A 6,000-nucleotide genomic window follows, 5' to 3' on the forward strand; every position below is an offset into this window, starting at 1 on the left:
ACAACATCAACATGAATTTCAATTTATCCAAATCATTAACATTGATAAATACAAAGAGATTCTTAAGCTTCATCGGTGAAAGGGACCCATGAATCAACACTTGACATGCCTTAATTGTAAGTTTCTTGAAGTTCTTGGAGAGATTCTTGGAATTGACTTTGATTTCCTGAAAGCTAGGGTTTTGTTTCTTGGGAGAGAATGTTCTTGATTTGGGGAAAAAGTGAGTAAATAATGATTTAAAATATTTTTAGGGATTAAATCCAGCACCTGGACGTGTTAAAACCTTAGGAAAAAACCAATTTATCCCTCGACGAAATATTTATTTTTCGTAACAATTTCCAGATTTGGCAGGCTGACGCAATGCGACGCTAGCGCCTCGTGTCACTGAAAATTGCCAACTGGGAACTGGGCGAATGGCGCGACGCGGTGGAATCGCGGATCAGTACTAGATGCGAATTTTATCCAAGGCGCGACGCGCTAGGGTCGTGTTGCCTTACTAGAATTAGACAATTATGAACTGGGTCTTTGGCGCACGCACCACTATCGTGGAGCAACACTGAAAATCGACAATTGCTATTTTGACACACTCCGCAACGCGCTACTGGCCTGAATGACGGTGTTTAATGACTGAAACTTTAAATCGCCATAACTTCTTACCCGGTTATTAGATTTAGGCGAATTTGGTATCGATGGAAAACTCATTCAATTTCTCACACAAGAAAAAGTCAAAATCTTGAAAATTCTACATGTACAAAAATAAATTCATCTTCAAAGCAAGTCTTTAACATTTTTGAAACGATCTTAAGCTAGGTAGAAGCATAGGGTATTACAATATCTCCCCCTTGGGAACATTCATCCTCGAATGAGACTGATTGAGATGGGAGAAACGATTAGCTGAAGTACATACTGAACATGAACAACTGAAACATGACTACATGACTGACATTGCTGAGATTCATACTGCGCATACATATCTGATGCATGATTTCATAACTGAACTGACTCATTAATACATGACTGAGATTTCTGATAACTGAGTTTCTCACAAAGAGAATACATGTCTGATAAATGAACACATAACTGGCCTAATGCATGAACATATGATTGAATATGCAATGGTAAATGGATACCAAGTTTAAAATGGGAATCTGAGCATAAAACTGGTTTGTAACTGGAATTTGAACATGAAACTGAATAAGCTTTAAGGAAAGCTAACCTTGGTCTGAGTCTGAGTTTGCGGAGAAGAGGTAAGGATACTTGGTCTGTATGTTTGCTTCTGCTTCCTAAGTAGCTCCCTCAACGGACTGACTCCACAAAGAACTTTGACTAGAGGGACTTCTTTGTTCCTCAGTCTGCGGGTCTGATAGTTAAGGATTTCGACTAAAATTTCCCCATAAGAGAGACTGTTTTGGATATCTACGCCCTCAATAGGGACTACAACTGTTGGGTCACCTATGCATTTCTTTAGCAAGGAGACATGAAAGACTGGATGGACTGAAGCTAGATCTGAAGGCAATTTAAGCTCATAAGCTACCTTGCCAAAGCGACTGAGAATTTTGAAAGGACCGATATATCGGGGACTGAGCTTTCCCTTCTTGCCGAATCTCTTCACTCCCTTCATGAGAGAGATTTTTAAGTACACATGATTACTAATCTCAAACTCGAGATCCTTTCTGCATGTATCTGTGTACGATTTTTGTCGGCACTAAGCTGTCTTGAGCCTTTCTTCGATCAATTAAACTTTCTCTAAGGTATTGGATACTTAGTCATGCCCTACTACAGCAGCCTCACCTACTTCGAACCAACCGATTGGAGACCTGCATCTCCTACCATAGAGAGCTTCGAATGGAGCCATTTGAATACTGGAATGATAGTTGTTGTTGTATGCAAACTCAATCAAAGGCAACTGGTCATCCCAACTACCCTTGAAATCAATTGCACACGCCCTTAGCATATCTTTCAAAATCTGAATGGTCCTTTCTGCTTGACCATCTGTCTGGGGATGAAAGGTTGTACTGATGTGAACTCGGGTATTACAATTGTTGACACGGGGTATTACAATTGTTGATATGGCGTATAAACCTGCTAACACGACACCAGTATGAACAGAGGAAAAAATAACAGTCCATTAATATGTTCTTCTCCAATTTCATTAGACAAAATAGGGGTAACAATGATATGATTAAACATAACATATACCTTCAATTTCTAACCATTAAACTCATTTTGTTTAGTAGGAACCGCTTTAGTCATGTGGTTCGTAGGGTAGAGTAATGTCACGATCCGAGACTACCGCCTAGTCGTAACATTGTGCTTAGAGTCACAAGTGATCTCAAGCTAACCCATGACTTGACATGACATGAAGAACACTTTATAAAACTGAATAACACTGTAAGAAAGATAAAGTCTGGTTGATATATAAAAATCAAACAAAATATCAATGTAAAAACAAAATAGAAATCACTAAACCTAACATGAATTTAAATCTCCACTGTTTGTCTGAAAGCCTCTACTAAGACGGGTTGTTGGGACATGCCCTAACTAACTCTAACTGTCTGAAACTGAAATAAAATAAAATAAAATGCTGATACTAGTCCTCGAATGATGAGGACTCACCAAAGTTCTGCAATTGATGTAGTAAGAGATCGTACTAAGCACGATCTAGATGCAGAATGTCAGAACGTATATTATAAGATAATATAGCAGAAAAGAAAATATTGATCAGTACTTAGAATGTACCTAGTATGTGAGGTGTAAAATAATTGATATAAGTTAAATATGATGCATGTCCCATGGTAAGTTGATACATGACCAAGTAATAAACATGTACTGTATGATAAGCTAAACAACTGAATATAAGATCATGAAAGTATCTGAATCTAAACTACAAACTGTGGACGGTGGGACCTACTGTTAACCGACATACCCAATCTGAGCTAATAGAGGTCCAACTTGTAACCCTAGCTGGAAGGGTATCCTGTACTTTGCAAAGGGTACGAACACTAACTAACAAGGATCCACTAAATTGTTGTTCAAAAAGATTAAACTATCAAGTTTGGTCTGATGGATGACCCTTTAGAACCTACAGTGGGCCCTAGTTCTGGGACTTAGGAAATTATACTAATGGTCTCAACCTAACTGATGGATGAACCTTCATTTTTGCATTCACTCGGTGCTAAGTAGTACTCCCAACTGAGTGACACTAATAACTAAAATGCTCAATAATAGTAATTTTTTGAAGACTAAAAATAAATGCATTATTTGAGAGCATTCAAAACATGTAACCTGGAGGATATAATACTCATAAGCAGATGCATGAAATCCTAGGTCATCGGGTATTCGTAACCTACCAGCTTTGAAGAATGCAACTAGTATCTTAATTTTATAAGCTGGGCGAATTAAGGAATTTAATAACTCAAGTCCAACAATCATATATTTCACAATATAAATAGGATTTATAATTTTAAATATGTAATGGTATTGAAATTCATGTTAAAACATAACTCAATGAGATCAAGGAAATAAAATATCAAGAAATCCATCATTTTCATGAACCTTAAGCTCTAAAGAAGGAATTAAACTAAGAAATTGAGCTAACTTTGGGACTCAATGGGTGAAAAGAAACCCATTAATAAAATCCACATACCTTGAGATGAAAACATTGAAGAAATCCTTAAAATTGGAAGCTTGACGAAGATAAACCCTAGTTGTCATAAAAAAGAGAAATCACTTCTTTTCTTTGTAAACGCTAAGTATCAAATATTTCTTTGAGTAGTGAGGGATTAAAATAATATTAACCATAATAATTATCTTTGAAGATAGCTTAAATAACGTAGTTTAGGGGTTTAAAAAGTGGAAAAGACTGGAATGCCACTTATAAAACATAACTGAAAGTTATTGGAAGGGACATATAGACCTTCCCGCAATCGTGTGAGTCACCTATGATCATGGGTGGTGTTCGTGTTGCGTTCCCGGCATGAGTCTCTCTAGACTTTATTAGACGAGCCTTGGTATGATCATGGGACCCACCTACGATCGTACCTGGGTTCGTAGGTTGTAGGTTTCAACTAGTTCTACTTTAGAAGTCAATATTGTACCTTGGATCGTGTCTTCTAACCATGATTATTATTCCCTCTCATGGTTAGAAGGGATACTTGTCAACTTTAAGATGTTTGGGATTGTTTTAATCAGATGAGAACATTGTAGGATCATACGATCTCACCAAGATTGTACCTATGTTAATTGGTTCTCACTGCCAGATAGTGCTTTAGTAAAATGACCATAACCTTTTACTTTGATACCAAATTAAGGCAAAACTGGATGCGCTGAAAAGAGGACTCAAAGATCTTTAATTTGGTGGGTCTTGTGCTAAAAAATACTTTAAAATATAGGAGTTATTCTTATTTTAAGTTGACTATAACAAGGTTTATCTCAAGATATTAATCGGTAAGGAAGGTTTTGACTTGACTATGGCTGGGAGTTACTTATAGCCTTAATATATGTCTAAATCACTTCTCATGCCACCAAAATATGATGTTTTATTTTACATGTACTTGAAGCATGGATCTAATCTTAGCTTGGATTTTAGTGGTGCTACAATATCTCCCCCTTAGGATTATTCATCCCCGAAAGAAAACTAACTAAGCTGAAGTGTTACGGAAAGAGCTTTAGTTCCCATACTGAATTTCTAAGAGTTAAATATTGACATAATAACTGAGTCTATAACTGAACCATGGACTAAAACTAACTCATGAATGTCTGTTATGAGAATAATTGTGTGAGATGAAATAGAAAAAATTAAGTAAGGGGAAACTATTACCTCAAGCTGGAACTGTATTCAAATAGAAAAGATGGTGGTACTTAGTCATCATATTTGTCTATGTTTTCTAAGTAGCTCCCTTAACAGACTGATTTCACCAAAGAACCTTGACCAAAGCGACCTCTTTATTTCTCAGCTTACAAACCTGACGGCCAAGGATCTAAATTGGGACCTCTTCATAAGAGAGATTATATTTCAATACCCACATTATCTGAGGGCATAACTGATGCGCGATGACCAATGAATTTCTCTGACAAGGACACATAAAAAACTAGATACATCGATGTTAAGTTTGTAGGTTAATCTAACTCATAGGCTACATTGCCAAAGTGACCCACAATCTTATAAGGACTAATAAAATAGGGACTAAGTTTTCTCTTCTTACTATATCTCTTCACCCTTTTGATGTGCGAAACCTTCAAGTAGATAATATCACCGAAGCAAACTAAAGTTCCTTTTTTGTCATATCTACATAGAATTTCTAATGACTCTGAGTTGTGTTTTCCTTTTTCTAATCAATAGAAATTTTTGTATAGCCTCATGAACTTAATCTGGCCCTATCAAAGTAGTTTTACCAACCTTAAACCAGTTGATTGGATATCTAAACCTCCTACTATAAAGTACTTTAAATTGGGCCATCTGAATACTGGAGTGATAGCTATTATTATAAGCATACTCAATTAGAAGAAAATGATCATTCCAATTACCCTTGAAATTGGTCACACATGCTCTCCATATGTCCTCTAAGGTGTGAATGGTCCTCTCTGCCTAACCATCTGTCTGTGGGTGAAAAGTCGTACTAAGATCAACTTAGGTACCAAGACCCTTATGAAATATCTTTCAAAATTAGAGGTAAACGAAGTACCTTTATCTAATATGATGGTCAAAGGGACTCCATGTAATTTTACCAATGCCCTAAGGTAGAGTCTACCACAATCCTTGATTGAATTTGAAGTGTTAACTAACAGGAAATGGGTCGACTTAGTCATTTAGTACACGATAACCTAAATAGAATCATGTTGTCGACGAGTATGAGACAACCCTGTAATAAAGTTCATGTTCACTAGGTCTCTAATGCTCAACCTTAACCTATTGGCGATTTGGAAACTTAGACACAAATTCTGTGATATCCTTCTTCTTGCCATTCCACCAGTAGACTTTCCATAAATCACGGTACTTCT

Source organism: Capsicum annuum, chromosome 8 (assembly GCF_002878395.1).
Source record: "Capsicum annuum cultivar UCD-10X-F1 chromosome 8, UCD10Xv1.1, whole genome shotgun sequence".
Taxonomy (NCBI): Eukaryota; Viridiplantae; Streptophyta; class Magnoliopsida; order Solanales; family Solanaceae; genus Capsicum; species Capsicum annuum.